We start from the raw sequence: 23,064 nt of genomic DNA, 5'->3' as shown, positions 1-23,064 counted from the left end.
CACTTCCCCAAGTTCCCACCCAGTTTGCAGGGTCTTCAGCTGCCCACTTGACCACCTCAGCTTCAGGCATATCGAATAAAAATGGCGGACCCCAGCAATGGGAGTGACGTGTCTCCTCATGGAGGCCTTGGTATTGCTGACACATCCTCTCACAACATTTTTGCATTGCTCTATCACCTCCCTACCTTTATAGATTTAGTTGTCCCCATCACAATCCTTTCTGCATCCCAGCACGATGCCTCATATCTCCATAATAGACTTCCCTCTCACAGCATTGGTCCCTCATAAACCTACTTGAATTTAGTGGACAGACCCCCCCTCCCAATGCCAAACCATGGCCCACCCCTTTGAGCAACGTGGATTGCCAGGCCTGGAGGATGAGTGACTAGAGCCCTGACTGATAACTGTCCAACTCCCAGACTGCCTCCCCTTCCCTGGCCCGCTTACATCGGAGTGCACCAACAGTGCAGAGTGCAGAGGTATCGACTCCCTCAGCCTGACTGTCCTCAGTGATTGACCGACTGTGACCAAGCCTCTGGATCGGTGTGGGATGATGCTCCTGTGCCCAAGCTCCCTGTATGAAGACTTGACAGAGACTGCTCCCCTTAGACTGAGGCCTGGGCAATGGGTAAAGGACATTGAGTGTGATTGCTACACGTGCTGCTGGGAAGAGCTGCAAGTCTGAGATTGATGTAGCTCACTGGCACTTTGCTGCATGTCCTCTCCCTGCCCTGATTACTGCTGACAACCATGACAAGCTGTTCAGCTCAATGTCTCCACTGAAAGGGAAGTCAGGATACAAATACTGTGAGCGTTTAATCTCTGGCTGAGTGGGTAAAGTGCCAAAAAAACAAAGCAATGCAAGACAAGGCAGGGATGTAGTGAAGACTGATGTTGGTACGAAAGTGAGTGAGCACTGAGAGAGCACAGATGAGCCCTGCGATGCTCCCTGCTCTGGTTTCGCAGCTCGTTACCTGGGGCCTGGATTCTGGCTGTATCCCAATGAAAGGTGCCAGCAGTGCAAACCACAACTGTAAGGGGATCAGAGATGTGCCAATGATGATCTGATGAGGCTGGTAAATGCTAGATGTCAATGACTGTGGATGCAGGCTGTGTCCAGTCACTGCTCACAGAGTGTGGTCTGAGAGGTTGGTGCCAGGTGTCCAAGGTGGAGGTCCAGAGGAACCAACAATGAACTGGAGTTGCCAGATACTCTCTGATGCTTTGGGGATTCCACTCTTTGCACGGACAAAAATCACAGCCATGTATTTGTCCAACCTCGTACCTCTCAGCACAAATGCATGCTAGATTGTACCTTCTGGGAGTTTTAGAGGATTTAGTTTTCAATGCAAACGAAAGGTAAAGTTGCTCTCGCTTTACCAGACCAAAGGGCTGCTATCTCATTCGAGAGAGCTGAGTGGTGTTAGTTTAACCTGAGGGTAATGCACCTCAGGTAAGGAGAGAGATTGAGAAACAATGTCCATCATGGAAAACAGTCCGTGAGGGAATTGAACCCAGCCATTACTCAATATCGCAAACCAGTACCAACTTTCAATTGTGCTGCCACACACTCACCACCTCAACATGTGCTTAAGCAAATTGCCCAGAAATGTCTCTTGTTGTCCATACCAGGAGGTATGGGTTGTGTGTATTTTGACACCTATAGGTAAGAGGCTGGACAAATACATGATTGTGATCTTTGTCTGTGCAAAGAGTGGAAGTGACTAAGTTGCCTGCAGTAAATTGTTTGACCAACATGGACTGCTATAGTAACAAATTACACAAGAAATATCTCATCTCAGGGGAATAAAAAGCACAAATACATCAATATGAGCTCAAAACAGAATGCTGGCAATTAATCATATTGTTGAAAAAATAAATGCTTGCCATTTCAATTCAAAATTGCTTGTCAAGAGATTTATCCCTCTGTATTAAATACTCTTGCCAACATTTGATGATGTGCTACATTCTCATTCCAGAACTCTATCCCCCGGCAGACGCTATTTGTGAAATTGTCGATGATCCTCCCCCCTCACCAATTCTGAATAGTTAAGATTTTGTTTTGTTTGACCTTTATCATAAATTATTCAGAACATTTTACTGCATAATTAGGGCTGTTACTAGTTTCATTTTGAAACAAAAGCCTGGAATGTAAACCTTTCAAAGATGGATATGTTGGGAATCTCATTTATTTTTGACACAATTTGCTGTATGCTGCTTTGTTTATTTACTATAAATTCCTTTAATTAAACTGACCTGTTGGAAAATAAACACTTGGCAGGATTACAGTTTATATTTTGCACGATGTGCAATAACTGCTATTTAATTTACTGTGTAGGCAAAGTTTTTAAATGGCTTTTCGTATAATCTGCATTAATCTGTTATGAGTTTTGTTTGCATATCCTTGACTCAAACACAAGAAATTATTGATTGAAGTGTTGATACATGTGGAACAATATTTGCAATTTGCAAAGTAAATTACATTGGTTAGCAACAATATGAAGATTGATGCTTGATTGCTTCACAAAAGATGGGACATAATCCCATGGAAATAGTAGAAATAGTTCTTGTTGTAAAATGAAGTTGTAGTAACGTCCCTCAACAAACACTGGCTCCGATTTCACTGCAGCCAGGCTCATCCTGTTGATTTCCCAACTCCTGGATGAATGAGCTTGGCAGGAAAGTTGGGAAAATAGGTTGGATTTGGCAATAATGACATTGAGGGCAAACAATCCCATTCTCCAACTGCCTCTTGAACAGTGAGATGAGAATCTCATGAGTGAGCAGCAAGGAGCCTATTAGAATCCGTCTGCATGCATTAGCATGGCTTCATTCACTAATCTTGCTTCAGTAACATCCTGCTGGCCATATTCCTCCCAGGATAGAAGCTTGATGGTCTGAGTCCCTGGCCTGGCGAATGTAGCCTGCTCCTTTCTCCTGTGATCCTCCAACCTTGTCAGCAGTTACTGACACCTCAGGACCTGCTCTGTCGGCAGCGACTGCCTATAACTCCCTGCTCCCTCGCCTTGTTCACAGACATTGACATTGGGCAGGTACCACCCTCACTGTACTCTCACAGCACATCTCTCATGCACTTACACATCAAAGCTGCTTTCTGGAGCACTCCAGCACCTTTCTCTGGGATGCTGCTGCAAGGTCAGGCTCCAATGCATGGATTGGACCAGGTAGCATCTCAAGGCTCTCTGCTTGCTTCCTAACAGCTCACTCACTTCGTGTTCAATTTGATGCCCTCTAGCTGACCTTATGGCTCACAGTTCTTCTGTCCTGTCTTTCCGTTTTGCACAGACACAGTGCCAGGCGGCTAAGCATGGTGGGCAGTGATAACTCAAAGGGGTGGACATGTTTGTTGTATAATATTGTGCTCTGGTAACTTCACACCTACACCATGGATCAGCAGCGTTGGCGGCAAAATCACTTTGACCAAGTAGCTACGTCTCCAAGTGTAAGGCGAGTCATCCTCAGTCAGGCCAAGGGAGACAGCGTTCAGGAAGGAGCTCCCAGAACAATGTTTCATTTGGTAATCTTGCACATAAATTCTGTTTTTTTAGATTAGATTAGATTACTTACAGTGTGGAAACAGGCCCTTCGGCCCAACAAGTCCACACCGACACGCAACCCACCCAGACCCATTCCCTACATTTACCCCTTCACCTAAGGGTATGGGCAATTTAGCATGGCCAATTCACCTAACCTGCACATCTTTGGACTGTGGGAGGAAACCGGAGCACCCGGAGGAAACCCACACAGACATGGGGAGAATGTGCAAACTCCACACAGTCAGTTGCCTGAGGTGGGAATTGAACCTGGGTTTCTGGTGCTGTGAGGCAGCAGTGCTAACCACTGTGCCACCGTGCCACCCACCTACTGCACCTGGTATTCCCAGACGGTCTCCCATCTAAGTACTAACCAGGCCTGAGTCTGCTTAGCTTCCGCGATCAGACGAGATCGGGCGATTTCAGACTAGTATGGCTGTAGGCAATGCATCAAAGGTACCATCCAATATCAGTCCAGGGGCTTCGACATGGTCTCTTAGCTGCTCAGGGTGGTCAGGGTTTGTATAATCTGCACTCCAGTGAGTGTGCCACATTCTGTTCTGCAGCTCTAGTTTATCCAGTCCAGGAGTCATGGGAAACACAGTCAGGGAGCTGTACAGAAATCAGGCAAGAGTATTATTTGCTGTTGCCAACTGATTTAAACGTAAGGACCAGCCCTAATGAAACTCAAAGGACAGAGGAATGGTTTTTCAGGGGCCACTGGTTTAGTAAAGGTAATGCAAAGTTACCAAACCATAGGGCTGCTCTCTCATGAGTGGGGTTTAAGCTGAGGGTCACCATACCTCAGGCAAGGAGAGGGTGCTTTATGGAGACCTCAGCTGGTGTGGGAAGTGAATCCATGCTGTTGGCACCAATCTGCATTGCAGACCAGTCATCCAACCAACTGAGCTAACTGAGAGGGAGGCTACGGAAATCAATTGTGGGGATTGAAGGTAGAATAATATAGATGCAGAGGTGCAATAATTGAGAGGGGGTAATGATAGAGTGTTGAAAGATGTGAATTGCTATGGGGGTTGATCCATCAGTGGTCACAACCACCTTGCTTTCGATTTTTACCCACACAATTGTTGGAAATGCAAATTACAAACAACACAATGACAACCACACAGTAAACTGCATACTTGCCCTCACTGTGTATCCTTCTAACCAAATGAGATTTAAGGAATGAGAAACAGGCAGGAAACACTGAGAATGACAGTAAATCCCCTGTCGAATCAGGTCAAGAAAAAGATTCAGAGTGAGGGGTGGTGGCTGGCTTGTTGGAATTTATAGCTTCGTTCAAAAAGGGTTGGAAAGATAATCTCAGCAGTTATAGACCAATTTGTTTAATTTCAACAGTGGAGGGTTTTCTGGAAAGAAATATTTGAGAAATACTCAGAGATCACATGGAAAAAAGAGGGTCGATTGGGAAGAGTCAGCGCAGATTTTGAACGTGGAAATGGTGTCTGACCAACTTAGTGTCATGGAGTTAGACAGCACGGAAACATACCCTTTGGTTCTACCTATCCGCGCTGACCAAATATCCTAAATTAATCTAGTCCCATTTGGCCCACATCCCTCTAAACCCTTCCCATTCATAAACCCACCCAGATGCCTTTTAAATGTTGTAATTGTACAAACTCCACCACTTCCTCTGGCAGCTCATTCCATACACGCACCACCCTCTGTGTGAAACAGTTGCCCATTAGGTGCCTTTTAAATTTTGGATTGAAGGATTGTCGCTCCACACATATCATTGTTTACTTTCTGGGCAACAGAGGTCGATTGCAAATTGTCATCAATTGTCCTATCATTAAAAAGGCACTTACTTTACTAATTACACAAATTAAGTTTCTGCAGTGAGTTGAATTGGTAATTAAAGTACAGATACAACTTTATGATAATCACTGGGGTTTAAGACAAAACACTGTTTTGACAAGACTGATTGGCATAATCTGATCAGCAACTTGTGGTGATTCACAATTCATGGCGAAATCCCAACCTCCTCAAAAGCTGCTGGCTAATTTTCCCATTAGTAACTGTTTGTAATGTTCACACACACATTTACAGCAAAATCTGGGTTACTACATTCATATGATTCTATATTTGTTAGCTGTTTTATTGGAAATCACAAACCTGAGCAAATGAATGTCGAAGGCTGGACCAAAACAAAGGCAAGTAGAAAGTGCCAAAGGTTCATCCGTTACTATGTGTACCTGTCATACCCAGGTGTCCGAAATAAACAGCAGCTTACAGTTTGAAAGGTAAACTACTGCCTCTTGGGAGACAGTGAACATCTTGGAGATACACCAAGTGCCTGGAGCATCAACTGGCTTCAAACAACACAATCTAAGTCACTTTTCTAATGCTGTGAGTCAATGGTTCTCAAACACTACTTTAAATTGTATGCAAGGCCGGGATGTTTTGATCTTCTGAGAAATAATTATTTTCAATTATATGTTTCAGTCCAAGTCAATTTGAACAAAAATCCAGCCACTAACAAGAGAAAGAAGAATTGCAAAATGCTACTGACACGATAGGGGGAAAGGAAGAAAAGGATGTGTTATTATTGGAACAAATCAGAAAAGAACAGTATGATTCAAGTCTTGGTGAAAAAAAATACTTTTTTGAAGCTTCTCATTTGCACTCAACAGGACAAATCGCAAGAATACATGGGGAAACAATATTTATATTGTATGAGAGGTCAATACTTAACAGTAGATGTGTTGATATGGGCAGTACACTAGTGAATGATGACTGACAGTTAATTTCCAAAGTTTAACCCAGTTAATTTGATTAGTCCAGGCTTTGCTTTGAGAATTGTCATTTTTTTTGTTGGAATAGGCACAGAACACATACATGGTCTTTCTGTCTGTAAAGAATAGGGCTCTGTGTATTAATTAATGAAACTTGTATTACTGTAAACGCAAGAGCACCACACTATGAGCTTGATTGACAACCCTAAATTGATTATCACTATCATTTTTGAAACTAGCCTGTTGTACATCCTCCCCCTTTCAGTCTGTTAATGTGTTTTGACTTCTCCAGGCCTCCTCCCAAGGAAATCTCTAATAAACTACTTCACCTCCTCACTTTCCTCTCTTCTTTCTTGGAAGAAACCAGCTCTGATCAAACTCATTCCACTATCTCCTTCACAGCTCTGTATCATTTTCCTTATCATTAGTTAAGAATCCTTTTCCTTCTCATTAGCTGAGATGCTAGACAGGCTCAGGGAAGCATTACTGCCTCTTGGGTTACTGCATCAGTGTAAGGACTGAAATGTGCAAAGAAGCTGCAGAGAACTCAGAAACTGCAATGCAGACCCAGTACAACCAAGCAGCACTACAGGGGATCCGTCGGGCTCATAAATAATTGATGAGTGCAATGTGAAATAAAATTATGTTTGTAGATCATATCTTGCTTTGTGGGAACACAAGATATTCAGAGGGAGTGGAATTTGGAAGATGCATAGCGGATACTTTGTATTCACAAGTGTAAGGTTTCAGAAAATGGTATTAAGATGTCACATAATTCAACATGAGGGATATGCTATGAAAAGGGTACATCATTAAAACAGGTCAGGCTGTGGAAATTAACTGCTCTCATGTACCATCACTGAACAATTCAGCAGTTACAAAGACGAAAGATTCTTGAGCCAAGCAAATTAATTGAAAAGAATGCACGTCCAATAAAATGATATTCAGACCACGATCATAATATTGTGTTCAGCTTTCATCTCTAACCAGTGGAAAGAGGCGTATTCTGACAAAGATCTGAATGGCTACAAAAGGGCTTAGGTTTTAGATATCAAAGCCATTAAGTCAGGTTTGGGTTTTTAATGTATTCTGTATAACAATAAAATAGATTCTTGGATATGATACAGCACACACGAAAACTATATGACCCCTGAATCCAGGGCAGATTCTAAAATTTATGCAATATCTGTGTGGAGCTAGAATTATGTTGATGTGTTGAAAATCCAAGGAAGCAAGAGGTAGATACAATGCAAGGGCTAACTTTTTTTTATAATTCACTTGTGGAATGTTAATGCAACTGGCTGGACTAGCATTTATTGCAGCCTGTATTTGCTCTTGAGAAGGTGGGAGTGAGCTACCTTATTGAACCGCTGCAGTCCATGTGCTGTAGTTAGACCCACAATGCCCTGAGGGAGGGAATTCTGGAGTTTGACCCAGCAACAGTGAAGCAACAGTGATATATTTCCAAGTTAGGATCATGTGTGGCTGGAAGGGGAACTTGAAGGTGGTGATGTTCCCATGTAACAGCTGACCTCGTCCTTCTAGATAGAAGTGGCCGTGGGTTTGGAAGGTGCTGTCTGACGATCTTTGGTGAATTTCTGCAGTGCATCTTGTAGCTGGTACACACTGCTGGTACTGAGAGTCAGTGATGGAGGGAGTGGCTGTTTATGGATGTGGTGCCAATCAAATAGGTAGCTTTAACTGGATATTTTCAACCTTTTCAGTGTTGTTGGGGCTGTACCAATCCAGGTGAGTGGAAAGTGTTCTGTCACACTCTTGACCTGTGCCTTGAAGGTGGTGGACAGGTTTTGGGGAGTCAGGAGATGAGTTAATCGCCGTGGTATTCCCAGCTTCTGACCTGCTCTTGCAGCCTCTGTGTTTATGTGACGAGTCCAGTTGATAACCTCAAGAATGCCATTAGCGGGGGATTTGGTGATGGTAACACCATTGAATATCAAGGGGCAGTGACTAAATTGTCACTTATTGGAGATGGTCATTGCCCAGCATCTGTGTGGTGTGAATGTTACTTGCTCCTTGTCAGCCCAAGCCTGCATACAGTCCAGGTTCAGCTGCAGTTGAACATGGGCTGCTTCAGTATGTGAAGAGTCGTGAATGTTGATATACGTTGCACAATGATTAGCGAACATCACCACTCTGACCTTATGATGAAGGGAAGGTGACTAATGAAGCAGCTGAAGATGGTTGGGCCCAGGACACTATCCTGAGGAACTCCTGCAGAGATATCCTGGAGCTGAGGTGACTGACCTCCAAAAATCATGACCATCTTCCTATGTGCCAGTTATGATGCCAACCACCAGAGAGATTTCCATGATCACCAGCGAATACAGTTTTGCCAGGGCTCCTGGATGCCATGCTCAGTTGAATGCAGCTTTGATGTCAATGGCTGTAACTCTCCCCTCCCCTCTGGAATCCAGCTCTTTTGTTCATGTTTGAACCAAGGCTGTAATGAGGTCAGGAGCTGAGTGACCCTGGCAGAACCCAAACTGGGTGTCACTGAGCAGGTTATTGCTGAGCAGGTGCTGCTTGATAGCTCTGTTGATGACTCCTTCCATCACTTTACTGATGATTGAGAGTAGACTAATGGAGCAGCAATTGGCTGGGATGGATTTGTTCTGCTTTTTATGAGCAGGACATACCTGGGCAATTTTCCACATTATTGGGTAGATGTCAGTGTTGCAGCTGGTCTAAAGGAGCAGCACATTCTGGAGCACAAGTCTTCAGTCCTATTGCTGGAATATTGCCAGAACCCGTAGCCTTTGCAGTATCTAATGTCACCAACCATTTCCTGATATCACGTGGAGTGAATGGAATTGGCTGCAGACTGGTATCTGTGACGCTGGGGACCACTGGAGAAGGCCGAGATGGGTCATCCACTCAGCACTTCTGGGTGAAGGTTGCTGGGAAAGTTTCAGCCTTGTCATTTATAGTGATGTGCTGGGCTCCTCCATCATTGAGGATGGGGATATTTGTAGAGATTCCTCCTCCAGTGAGTATTTTAATTGTCCACCACCATTCATGACTGGATGTGGCAGGACTGCAGAGCTTGGACCTGACTTGGTGATTGTGGGATCACTGAGCTCTATCTCTATCGTTTGCTGTTTATGCTGTTAGGCATGGTAGAGTGGTTGACTCTTCATCTTTAGGTATGCAAGATGCTGCTCCTGCCATGCCCTCCTGCACTCTCCATTGAATCAGGATTGATCCCCTGGCTTGATGGTAATGGTTGAGTGGGGAAATGCTGGACCATCAGGTTACAGATTGCACTGGAGTATAATTCTGCTACTGCTGATGGCCTACAGCACCTCATCGATGCCCAGTTGCTCGATCTGTTTGAAGTCTGTCCAATTTAACACGGTGATTGTTCCACACAACACGATGAAAGGTATTCTCAATGTGAAGGTGAGACTTTGCCTCCACAAGGATACTGTGCGGTATTCACTCTTACCAATACTGTCATGGACAGATGCATCAGCAGCCAGCAGATTGGTAAGGATGAGGTCAGGTATATTGTTGCCCCTTGTTGGTTCCTCATCACCTGCCACAGACACAGTCCAGCAGCTATGTTCTTTACCACCAGCTCAATCAGTAGCACTACTGCTGCACCACTGAGCAGTGGTGCTCACTGAAATCCCCCACCCAAAGTACATTTTGTGCCCTTTCCAACCTGAATTCTTCCTCCAAGTGTTATAGAGTCATAGAGTCATAGAGATGTACAGAAGAGAAATGAACTCTACAGTCCAACCCGTCCATGCCACCCAGATATTCCAACCCAAACTAGTCCCATTAGCCAGCACTTCGCCCCCCCCCCCCACTGCTGTGTTTACCACCACTTCAACCCCCACCAGTGCCACTCACCTGCATTCTGCTGACACGCCCCCCACAGATCTCACTGTCACCATCCCCGACCCCCAGAACCTTGAGGGGAACACTACCCCTGCTCATGGCTCCACCCCCATTCCCCCCACCACCACACCCACTTCAGTTACAGGCTCCACTCCCAGCTCCACACCCAGACCAGATCCCAGCTCCCAGCCCTGCCGAGTTTTTACCATCCCCCCCAGACCTCCCCCTCACTGAGGACAAATGATCAGTCCTCAGCAAAGGACTCACCTTCATCCCCCTCCGTCCACGCATCAATGAATTTAATACACGCCGTGACATCAAACACTTCTTCCGTTGCCTCCATCTCCGAGCTTACTTTCACAATCAAGAATCCCGCCCACCTTCCGAGGACCCCTTCGCCCACCTCCAACACACTGCATCCACCTGGACACCCCACGCTGGCCTATTACCTACCCTCGACCTCTTCATTTCCAACTGCCGCCAGGACATTAACCGCCTCAACCTGTCTACACCCCTCCCCCACTCCAACCTCTCATCCTCACAATGCGCAGCCCTCCAATCCCTCTGCTCCAATCCCAACCTCACCATCAAGCCAGCGGATAGAGGGGACGCAGTGGTAGTCTGGCGCACTGACCTCTACACCGCTGAAGCCAAACTCCAACTCGAAGACACTCTTCCTACCACCCCATCACCAAACCATCATCTCCCAGACCATACAGAACCTCATCACCTCAGGAGATCTCCCACCCACAGCTTCCAACCTCATAGTCCGGGAACCCCGCACTGCCCGGTTCTACCTCCTTCCCAAGATCCACAAGCCTGACAACCCTGGCCAACCCATTGTCTCAGCATGGTCCTGCCCCACTGAACTCATCTCGACCTACCTCGACACTGTCCTATCCCCCCTAGTCCAGGAACTCCCCACATATGTTCTAGACACCACCCATGCCCTCCACCTCCTCCAAGATTTCCGTTTCCCCGGCCCCCAACGCCTCATCTTCACCATGGATATCCAATCCCTCTACACCTCCATCTGCCATGACCAGAGTCTCCAAGCCCTCCGTTTCTTCCTCTTCCAATGTCCCCAACAGTACCCTTCCACCGACACTCTCATTCGTTTGGCCGAACTGGTCCTCACCCTTAACAATTTCTCCTTCGAATCCACCCACTTCCTCCAGACCAAAGGGGTAGCCATGGGCACACGTATGGGCCCCAGCTATACCTCTCTCTTTGTTGGCTATGTAGAACAGTCCATCTTCCCTAATTACACCGGCACCACTCCCTACCTCTTCCTCCGCTACATTGATGATTGCATTGGCGCCACCTTGTGCTCCCGTGAGGAGGTTGAGCAATTCATTAACTTCACCAACACATTCCACCCTGACCTTAAATTTACCTGGACCATTGCTGACACCTCCCTCCCCTTCCTGGGCCTCTCCATCTCCATTAATGACGACCGACTTGACACCGACAGTTTTTACAAACCCACCGACTCCCACAGCTACCTGGATTACACCTCTTCCCACCCTACCTCCTGCAAAAATGCCATCCCGTATTCCCAATTCCTCCACCTCCGCCGTATCTGCTCCCAGCAGGACCAGTTCCACCATAGAACACACCAGATGGCCTCTTTCTTTGGAGACCGCAATTTCCCTTCCCACGTGGTTAAAGATGCCCTCCAATGCATCTCGTCCACCTTCCGCACCTCCGCCCTCAGACCACACCCCTCCAACCGTAACAAGGACAGAATGCCCCTGGTGCTCACCTTCCACCCTACCAACCTTCACATAAACCAAATCATCCTCCGACATTTCCGCCACCTCCAAAAAGACCCCACCACCAGGGATATATTTCCCTTCCCACCCCTTTCCGCCTTCTGCATAGACTGTTCCCTCCGTGACTACTTGGTCAGGTCCACGCCCCCCTACAACCCACCCTCCCATCCTGGCACTTTCCCCTGCCACTGCAGGAACTGTAAAACCTGTGCCCATACCTCCCCCCTCACCTCCATCCAAGGCCCTAAGGGAGCCTTCCACATCCATCAAAGTTTTACCTGCACATCCACTAATATCATTTATTGTATCCGTTGCTCCCGATGCGGTCTCCTCTACATTGGGGAGACTGGAGCCTCCTTGCAGAGCGCTTTAGAGAATATCTCCGGGACACCCACACCAATCAACCACACTGCCCTGTAGCCCAATATTTCAACTCCCCCTCCCTCTCTGCCGAGGACATGGAGGTCCTGGGCCTCCTTCACCACCGCTCCCTCACCACCAGACGCCTGGAGGAAGAACGCCTCATCTTCTGCCTTGGAATACTTCAACCCCAAGGCATCAATGTAGACTTCAACAGCTTCCTCATTTCCCCTTCCCCCACCTCACCCTAGTTCCAAACTTCCAGCTCAGGACTCTCCCCATGACTTATCCTACCTGCCGATCTTCTTTTCCACCTATCCACTCCACCCTCACCCCCTGACCTATTCCCCTCATTCCCTCCCCCATTCACCTATTGTAACCTATGCTACTTTCTCCCCACCCCCACCCTCGTCTTATTTATCTCTCAATCCTTCAGGCTCTCTGCCTGTATTCCTGATGAAGGGCTTTGGCCCGAAGCATCGATTTTACTGCTCCTCGGATGCTGCCTGACCTGCTGTGCTTTTCTAGCACCACTCTAATTTAATCTCAATCCATATCCCTCCAAACCCTTCCTATTCGTGTACCCATCAGATGCCTTTTAAATATTGCAATTGTACCAGCCTCCACCACTTCCTCTGGCAGCTCATTCCATACATGTACCACCCTCTGTGTGAAAAGGTTGCCCCTTAGGTCTCTTTTATATCTTACCACTCTCACCCTAAACCTATGCCCTCTAGTTCTGCACTCACCCATCCCAGGGAAAAGGCCTTGTCTATTTATCCTATCCATGCCCCTCATTATTTTATGAACCTCTCACCCCTCAGTCTCCGACACTCCAGGGAAAACAGCCCCAGCCTGTTCAGCCTCTCCCTGTAGCTCAAATCCTCCAACCCTGGCAACATCCTTGTAAATCTTTTCTGAGCACTTTCAAGTTTCACAACATCTTTCTGATAGGAAGGAGACCAGAACTGTACACAATATTCCAACAGTGGCCTAATCAATGTCCTGTACAGCTGCAACATGACCTCTTAACTCTTGTACTCAATACTCTGACCAATAAAAGAAAGGATATCAAATGCCTTCATCACTATCCTATCTGTCTGCGACTCCACTTTCAAGGAGCTATGAACCTACACTCCAAGGTCTCTTTGTTCAGCAACACTCTCGAGGACCTTACCATTAAGTGTATAAGTCCTATTAAGATTTGCTTTCCCAAATTGCAGCACTTCGCATTTATCTGAATTAAACTGCCACTTCTCAGCCCATTGGCCCATCTGGTCAAGATCCTGTTGTAATCTGAGGTAACCTTCTTCGTTGTCCACTACACCTCCAATTTTGATGTCATCTGCAAACTTACTAACTGTACCTCTTATGCTCACATCCAAATCATTTATGTAAACAATGAAAAGTAATGAACCCAGCTCCAGTCCTTGTGGCACTCCACTGGTCACAGGCCTCCAGTCTAAAAAGCAACCTTCCACCATCACGCTCTCTCTTCTACTTTCAAGCCAGTTCTGTATCCAAATGGCTAGTTCTCCCTGTATTCCATGAGATCTAACCTTGCTAACCAGTCTCCTATGGGTAACCTTGTCGAACGCCTTACTGAAGTCCATATAGATCACATCTACTGTTCTGCCCTCATCAATCTTCTTTGTTACTTCTTCAAAAAACTCAATCAAGTTTGATTTCCCACACACAAAGCATTGCTGACTGTCCCTAACCAGTCCTTGCCTTTCTAAATACATGTACATCCTGTCCCTCAGGATTCCCTGCAACAACTTGCCCATCACTGACCTCAGACTCACTCGTGTATAGTTTCCTGGCTTTAGATTAGATTACTTACAGTGTGGAAACAGGCCCTTCGGCCCAACAAGCCCACACCGACCCGCCGAAGCGCAACCCACCCATACATATACCCCTTACCTAACACTACGGGCAATTTAGCATGGCCAATTCACCTGACCCGCACATCTTTGGACTGTGGGAGGAAACCGGAGCACCCGGAGGAAACCCACGCAGACACGGGGAGAATGTACAAACTCCACACAGTCAGTCGCCTGAGGCGGGAATTGAACCCAGGTCCCTGGCGCTGTGAGGCAGCAGTGCTAACCACTGTGCCACCGTGCCGCCCTAACTCTTGTACTCAATACTCTGACCAATAAAAGAAAGGATATCAAATGCCTTCATCACTATCCTATCTGTCTGCGACTCCACTTAATGGTAAGAGGCTTGTCCTTACTATCTTTCTTAAACAGTGGCACCATGTTAGCCAACTTCCAGTCTTCCAGTACCTCACCTATGACTATTGATTGTTCAACATGAACGAGTATTGATTCATCAGCTGAGGGAGACTTCATGGGGTCTCGAGTCAAAGTTGAGCACTCCCAGGGCAACTCCCTCCTGACTGTATCCCACCGTGCTGCCCCCTCTGCAGAGTCTGTCCTGTCAGTTGGACAGGACATAACCAGGGATGGTGATGGTGGTGTCTGGGACATTGTTAGTAAGGTACGATTCCGTGAATATGACTACATCAGACTGTTGCTTGATTAGTCTGTGAGACAGCTCTCCCAATGTTGATGTTAGCCACCAGATGTTAGTGAAGAGACCTTTGCAGGATTGATGGGACTGTTTCTGGTGCCCAGATCAATGCTGTGTGGTTCATCTGGTTTCATTCCTTCATTGAGACCTTGTAGCAATTGATACAACTGAGTGGATCGCTTGGACATCTTCAGAGTCAACCACACTGCTGTGGGTCTAGAGTCACACGTGGGTCAGATCAGGTAAGGATGGCAGATTTCCTTCCCTAAAGAACATCAGTGAGCAAGATGGGCTTTTCTGACCATCAGCAATGGTCTCATGGTCATCAGTAGATCCTTTAATTCCAGATTTTTTTTGTTGAAATCAAACTCTGCCATCAGCCAAGATGGGATTGGAACCCAGGTCCCCAGAACTTTCATGCAATTTCTGGATTAATCATCTAACAATAATACCAATGGGCATTCACCTGCCCAAACTGCTTCATATTTGCAATAATACATTTACAAATTCAGCAGCAGTACAGGATAGATAACAGGGATATAAACAAAATGAAAGAATACGTAAAATCCATTTTTTCCTGGCATTTTTTCTTTCAAGAAAACCAGTCGGGTTTTTACAGGATTGTTACAGCGTAGAAAGAGGTCATTCAGCCCATCATGTCTAGGTTGGCTCTCTGAAGAGCTTCCACTCAGTGCCGTTCTCTTGCTTTCTGCCTGTGTGCAACCCTGTACATTTTTCCTTTACAGGTAGCATTCCGATTCTTGTTCAATGCTCAGATCGGAATCTACTTCTAACACACTGTCAGGCCATGCATCCCAGCTCTTAATCCTTTCCAGAGTGGTAAGAGTTTCTCTCTACCTTCTCCGTCTAAATGCCTTGATCGTTTTGAATACCTGTATCTAAACTTCCTCTTGGCTTTGCTTGCTCCAAGGAAAACTGTCTCAATCTCTCTCATGTAAGTGAAAATTCTCATCCTTGGAACCATTTTCATGAATCCTTTCTGCACTTTCTCCAAAATCTTCATTTCCTTCTTAAAATGAGGTCCCCAGAACTCTAGAAATCAGCCAAAGGCTGAACTAGTGTCTTTTTTGAAAAATTCATTCATGGTATGTGAATTTATTGCTCATCCCTAATTACCCAGAAGGCTATTAAGTGTCAATCACATTGCTGTATGTCTGGAGTCACACATAGGTCTGACCATGTAAAGAACATAGAATATAAAACATTACAGCGCAGTACTCGCCCTTTGGCCTTCGATGTTGCGCTGACCTGTGGAACCAATCTGAAGCTTCTACCCTACACTATTCCATTTTCATCCATATGTTTATCCAATGATCATTTAAATGCCCTTAAAGTTGGCGAGTCTACCATTGTTGCAGGCAGTATGTTCCACGCCCACTACTATTCTCTGAGTAAAGAATCTACCTCTCACATCTGTCCTATATCTATCTCCCTTCAATTTAAAACTATGTCCCCTCATGCTCGCCATCACCTTCTGAGGAAAAAGGACATTAGAGTATCGGATGAGCTTTGCTTGACAATTTACAACAGTTTCATGGTCACCATTAGAGTCTTAATTCCAGATTTTTATTGAATTCAAATCCATTATCGGCAGGATTTGAACCCAGGTCCCCAGAATGTTACATGGTCTCTGGATTAACAGTCTGGCAATAATATTGCTGGGCTCTCACCTCTTTGCTTTTGCATTCCAAGCTCCTCGTAATACACCCTAGGGTACTGTGTTTTATCAAGCCTTTGCAATCTGCCCTGTCACTTTTCATGACTTATGCACATACATGCACAGGCTCCTCTAGTCCTGCACAACCTTTAGAGTAGTGCTGTTTATCTCATATTATTTCCCCATGGTCTTCCTACCAATGTGGTGCTCCTCTAGAATGACAGATGTGAGGAATGAAAGATGATGCACAGGGAATTCGGAAAATGCCCATTATCTTGATATTCTCAACCCACTGCAAAAGACAACCCACCTCAATCAGATATAACACTGTGCTGTCATCTGAATCTCAGGGATAATGTCCTCACAGAAGTTGTAAAGGTTCAACAATAGGTGTAGGACAGAACTACTGATCGATAGTTAATATGAAATACTTGAAGAGGCTCCTTCAGTTGGGTTTACAACTTGGGGGATCTGATGAGAATAATTCACTGCACACCTCAGGCAAAATGGTTAAAAATAAAAACATTCTCTCCTCAAAATCCAAAATCTCAGCTATGGACATTCACCACAGGCAGTACAGCTTTTATTCGCCGAGCTGGGAATTTGTGTTGCAGACATTTCGTCCCCTGTCTAGGTGACATCCTCAGTGCTTGGGAGCCTCCTGTGAAGGGCTTCTGTGATCTTTCCTCCACCATTTGTAGTGGTTTGAATCTGCCGCTTCCGGTTGTCAGTTCCAGCTGTCCGCTGCAGTGGTCGGTATATTGGGTCCAGGTCGATGTGCTTATTGATTGAATCTGTGGATGAATGCCATGCCTCTAGGAATTCCCTGGCTGTTCTCTGTTTGGCTTGTCCTATAATAGTAGTGTTGTCCCAGTCAAACTCATGTTGCTTGTCATCTGAGTGTGTGGCTACTAAGGATAGCTGGTTGTGTCGTTTTGTGGCGAGTTGGTGTTCATGGATGCGGATCATTAGCTATCTTCCTGTTTGTCCTATATAGTGTTTTGTGCAGTCCTTGCATGGGATTTTGTACATTACATTGGTTTTGCTCATGCTGGGTATCGGGTCCTTCGTTCTGGTGAGTTGTTGTCTGAGAGTGGCTGTTGGTTTGTGTGCTGTTATGTGCTAGTAGTCGCAGTAGTCTGGCTGTCAGTTCGGAAATGCTCCTGATGTATGGGAGTGTGGCTAGTCATTTGGGTTGCAGCATGTCCTTGTTCCATTGTCTTTCCCTTAGGCATCTGTTGATGAAATTGCGGGGGTATCCATTTTTGGCGAATACATTGTCTAGGGAGTCTAGCAACTCCCATTCCTAGACGTGATGGTACAGAGAACACCTAACGGAGAATTCCCCACAAAGGTATACAGGAAAGCCACACACACAGACCAAGTCCTGAACTACGAAAGCAACCACCCCAACACTCACAAAAGAAGTTGCATCAAGACACTATTCAAAAGGGCCACAACACACTGCAGCACACCAGAACTGCAAAAAGAGGAAGAAGAACACCTATACAATGTATTCGCCAAAAACAGATACCCCCGCAATTTCATCAACATATGCCTAAGGGAAAGACAATGGAACAAGGACATGCTGCAACCCAAAGGACTAGCCACACTCCCATACATCAGGAGCATTTCCGAACTGACAGCCAGACTGCTGCGACCACTAGGACTCATAGCACACAAACCAACAGCCACTCTCAGACAACAACTCACCAGAACGAAGGACCCGATACCCAGCATGAGCAAAACCAATGTAGTGCACAAAATCCCATGCAAGGACTGCACAAAACACTACATAGGACAAACAGGAAGACAGCTGATGATCCGCATCCATGAACACCAACTAGCCACGAAACGACACGACCAGCTACCCTTAGTAGCCACACACGCAGATGACAAGCAACATGAATTCGACTGGGACAACACTACTATTATAGGACAAGCCTAACAGAGAACAGCCAGGGAATTCTTAGAGGCATGGCACTCATCCACAGATTCAATCAATAAGCACATCGACCTGGACCCAATATACCGGCCACTGCAGCGGACAGCTGGAACTGACAACCGGAAGCGGCAGATTCAAACCACTACAAATGGTGGAGGAAAGATCACAGAAGCGCTTCACAGGAGGCTCCCAAGCACTGAGGATGTCACCTAGACAGGGGACGAAACGTCTGCAACACAAATTCCCAGCTTGGCGAACAGAACCACAACAACGAGCACCCAAGGTACAAATCTTCTCACAAACTTTGAGTACAGCTTTTAATCCAGGTCTCTATGAATCAAATAATTATGCAGACTCCATTATAATTTTTAACTTTTAATGAAGTTGAAAATTAACTTGATAGAAAACTTGGAGTTGGGCGACATTGCACTCCAGTCTCTGAAAGTGTTCATCAAGGTCAGAAAGTGATCTCAATGAAATGATTCAAATTGGCTCAGGTTTGTTCAAAACCATTGATGAACCCATAAGGTCACTCAGTCCCATATTTTATTCAATGGCTGTGCGGCATCATGCCAAATCAGAAAAAATACAGAATACGACATCTTATTAAAAGGGAATGCATGATGGAAATCAAATTGAATTAAAAGACAGAGAGAGTGAAGCAGGTTACAGTTGTTTCATAATATTGCCAATTGTCCGTGTCTAATGATGCAGAATGTCAAGAGATGAAAAAAAAACTCCATTCCACTGACTCATTCATTACAATTGAAATAGCCATCGACAGCAAATAGCCATTGAGAGGGAATAGCCATTGATAGGGATTAGCCATTGACAGAGAATAGCCATTGACATGGAATGTTACATATTTTTGGTAAAGTTCTAGCTTTGCCAAGATTCACGGAGCACTGTGAGGTAAGGCACTGTGAGATTTCTCCTGCATCTTCCCAAACTCAGCTCAGTGACCCATGTGATCAACATCCCTTTTTAATCTTAGAATACCCATCTTCACTACCAATTTTGCTGTCGTCCTCAATTTACCAACCATGCCTTCTATATTTGCATCTAAATCATTGATATAAATGACAAACAAAACAGGACTCATCACCAATCCCTGTCTAACATGGCTGGTGACAGGTCTCCAGTCTGAAAAGCAACCTTCCACCACCTGTCTCTGTTTCCTACTGTACAGCCAATTATGTATCCAATTGGCAAGCTCACCCTGAATCCCATGTGACCTAATTTTACTAATTCGTCTACCATACTGAACCTTGCCAAAGGCTTTACTAAAGTCTAAGTAAACAACTTCTACTGTTATGCCCTCAATCTGAAAAAGCTCAGTCAAGTTTGAGACATGATTTTCCTTGCACAAAACGATGTTGACTATCCCTCATCCATTTTACCTCTCTAAGTGTTCATAAAATCCTATCTATTATAATCACCTCCAACAATTTACCCACACCTGAAGCCAGACTCACAGGTCTATAGTTTCCTGGTTTCTCCTTACAACCTTTCTTAAACAAAGGTACAACATTAATCACCCTTCAGTCATCAGGCACCTCACCCGTAGTTATAGATGATGCAAGTGCACACAGAGGTAGTTATTTCTTATATCATCAAGGTCTCCCTGATACAGGAAGGATATTATTGAGCTGGAGAGGGTTCAGAATAGATTTACCAGGATGTTGCCAGGAATGGAAAATTTGAGTTATAAAGCAAGGCTGGGATTTTTTTCACTGGAGTGTGGGAGGTTGAAGAGTGACCTTATAGAGGTTTATAAAATCATGAGGGGCATAGATAAAGTGAACAGCAAAGGTCTTTTCCCTAGAATGTGGGATTTGAAGAAGAGGGTGCATATGTTTAAAGCGAGAGGAAGGAGATTTAAAAAAGACATAGAGGGCAACTATTTTTGCACAGAGAGTGGTTTGTGTGTGGAATGAACTGTCAGGAGAAGTGATGAATGTGGGCACAGTCACAATATTTAAAAGACATTTGGATAGGTACATGAATAGGAAAGATTTGGAGGGATATGGGCCAGGAGCAGGAAGGTGGGACTAGTTTAGTTTGGGGTTGATTGGCATGATGCTGGTTGGACCCAAGGGTTGGTTTCTGAGCTGTATGACTCTATGGCCTTTTTTTTTAGATTAGACTTACAGTGTGGAAACAGGCCCTTCGGCCCAACAAGTCCACACCGACCCGCCGAAGCGCAACCCACCCATACCCCTACATTTACCCCTTACCTAACACTATGGGCAATTTAGCTTGGCCAATTCACCTGACCCGCACATCTTTGTGACTGTGGGAGGAAACCGGAGCACCCGGAGGAAACCCACGCAGACACGGGGAGAACGTGCAAACTCCACACAGTCGCCTGAGTCGGGAATTGAACCCGGGTCTACAGGCGCTGTGAGGCAGCAGTGCTAACCACTGTGCCACCGTGCCGCCCAATATTTCTCAGGGCTGACCTCAGCTCACGGTGATAGTTTTATGGCTGGTGTGATAATTTTGGGTTACTGGTTAAAATTTTTGTAGCAATGCAAAAGCTTCACTTTTCCAACCAGAAGTGAGGTGATGCTAGATTCACCTAGATTTGACAAGTAGTTTAGTGATCATAGAGGGTGTTGCTCACAACAGCATCTTCCACAATCTACAGCTATTTCTCTTGTTTGTCTGTCACATCCAGATGATACCTTTGTAAGCAATGTAATATTTTGTGAAAAAGTTTTGGAGCAGATGGAAACAGATTGAGAAAGATGCTCTGAAGTGTTTTTGCTGTTAGTCTGTCAGTCATTCTCCATATCAGTCTGTCTCTCCCAAACAGAACTGATTAAAATGCTCAAAGGGAGACAATAGCTAGGCACTTGGTTTCTAATTGAAAACAGCATTGTACAGTTTGTATTAGCACCCTGGATACAAATACAACAGACTGGTCCTTGCTATTCCACTCTAATCACTGGCATCACACTGCAAGGTGACTCCATCATTGACATTGTGTACCTCTGCACTGGTGTTTCCAGCACTAGTTGTTTAAATCCAGTGAAATCTGCTTCTAGTTCTGTGTCCTAATACCATTGTGCATGTTTAGCTGTCAGCTTGTGTAGAGGTTCACACTTCGATGACAAATTAACAAGAACTTCGCTAAATAGTTCACAAATCCAACAAATCATTGCACTGCTTTCACATCTGTGGACTGTTGCATCTCTTACAGCTCTTACCTTGTCAGGATCTAGGTGAAGTCATTTCACTACGTGACTAATATCAGCTGACTTCAAATTCAACCTTTCTTTCATTCAGCTTCATCTGGTGAACTCTGATTCACAATGCCAAAAGCTTATGGTCAGAGTCTTCCATTATGTCTCCACATGGGTAGTCAAACAGATCGTTTACAATAGCTTCCACACTGGGACGGTCACTCACTTTCTCTCATGCTATTCATGCTTATTGTGAAAAAAAGTGGGGCAATGGGCAAGTCAAATGTCACTTGCAGCCATCTGTCTCCCACAAATGGTGTCCAGAATGTAATTAGAAAATTGCTGCTGTCATCTAGCTTTACTTGCTGGTCACCATCTTTCACATTTGGTTCACCAAGTTGTGGCGAACTTTTTTTCAGAGGTTGGCATGGGGTTAGTTTCAAAAGCTTCAACATTTTATTGAGATCCTTTGTGTTGACGCACAGTTTTCTGGGTTTTCTTGTGCTCCCATTTTGTAGGAGCTGTCACTTCCACACTTGCCAGTTCCTTGATCTTGTCTTTCAGGATGGACTGGAGGTTAGCTGGAATGCTGCTCAGCAGCATTTATCCCATTCCACAGTGATACTGACTGGGAAGGTATCCAAGACCTGTATAAAAATATCTTTGCAATCTTTTAGAATCCGTTCAACAGTTAATGACTTCTGGCTTGTGAAATGCTGCAAGTCTGTTCTGGCACATTCACTGTTACTATTCAAAGTCTTAGACTCATCTCAGCTGAAATAAGTGAATCTGGCTTCATATCTATTAGCTGCAATTCCATATCTTGGTTCTCTGCATTGCACTGAACTCTCAGCTTTGAATGGGGAAAGACTGGGAAAACGGGAGGTGCAATGGTACCTGGATGCCCTTGTACATGTTGCTGAAAGTAAGCAGGCAGGAGCAGCAGGCAGTGAAGGAGGCAAGCATGTATCAACCTTCATCAAGAGAGGATTGGCATACAGAAGCAGGGCTCTCTTACTAATATGGGGGATTAGTAAGACTATACTTGGAGTTTTGTGCACTAATTTGGTCTCCTTGTCTGAGGAAGGATGTTCTGGCTATGGAGGGAGTAAAAAGCTTTATCAGACTGATTCCTGAGTTGGCAGGACCGATGTAAGGAGAGAGTTTGGATCAGTTAGGACCATATTCTTCTAAACTCTAGTGATTGAGGGCTGGACTTATAGAAATCTATAAAATTCTAACAGGACTGGAGAGAGTAAATGTAGGAAGGATGTTCTGATAATCAGGAAGTCTAGAACCAAGGGATTTGGTCTAAAGGATATTGGGGTAGGCCATTGAGGATTGAGATGGGGAGAAATTAGATTAGATTAGATTAGATTACTTACAGTATGGAAACAGGCCCTTCA

The 23,064-nt window shown here is 45.2% G+C and overlaps 1 protein-coding gene and 1 non-coding gene across 2 annotated transcripts in view; both read right to left on the bottom strand.

Annotated features, from left to right (window-relative positions):
* The window catches only part of grm3 (glutamate receptor, metabotropic 3), a 252,732-nt gene that overhangs the window by 204,945 nt on the left and 24,723 nt on the right, over positions 1-23,064 (bottom strand). The window lies entirely within an intron of this gene.
* Positions 3,880-3,998, bottom strand: LOC132826970 (5S ribosomal RNA). The gene has a single exon (XR_009645947.1). It is a non-coding gene; the product is annotated as a 5S ribosomal RNA (ribosomal RNA).

The sequence above is a fragment of the Hemiscyllium ocellatum genome, chromosome 23, assembly GCF_020745735.1.
Source record: "Hemiscyllium ocellatum isolate sHemOce1 chromosome 23, sHemOce1.pat.X.cur, whole genome shotgun sequence".
Classification (NCBI taxonomy): domain Eukaryota; kingdom Metazoa; phylum Chordata; class Chondrichthyes; order Orectolobiformes; family Hemiscylliidae; genus Hemiscyllium; species Hemiscyllium ocellatum.
Note: the sequence above shows the minus strand (reverse complement) of the source record. Positions and strands in the feature narration are given on the sequence as shown.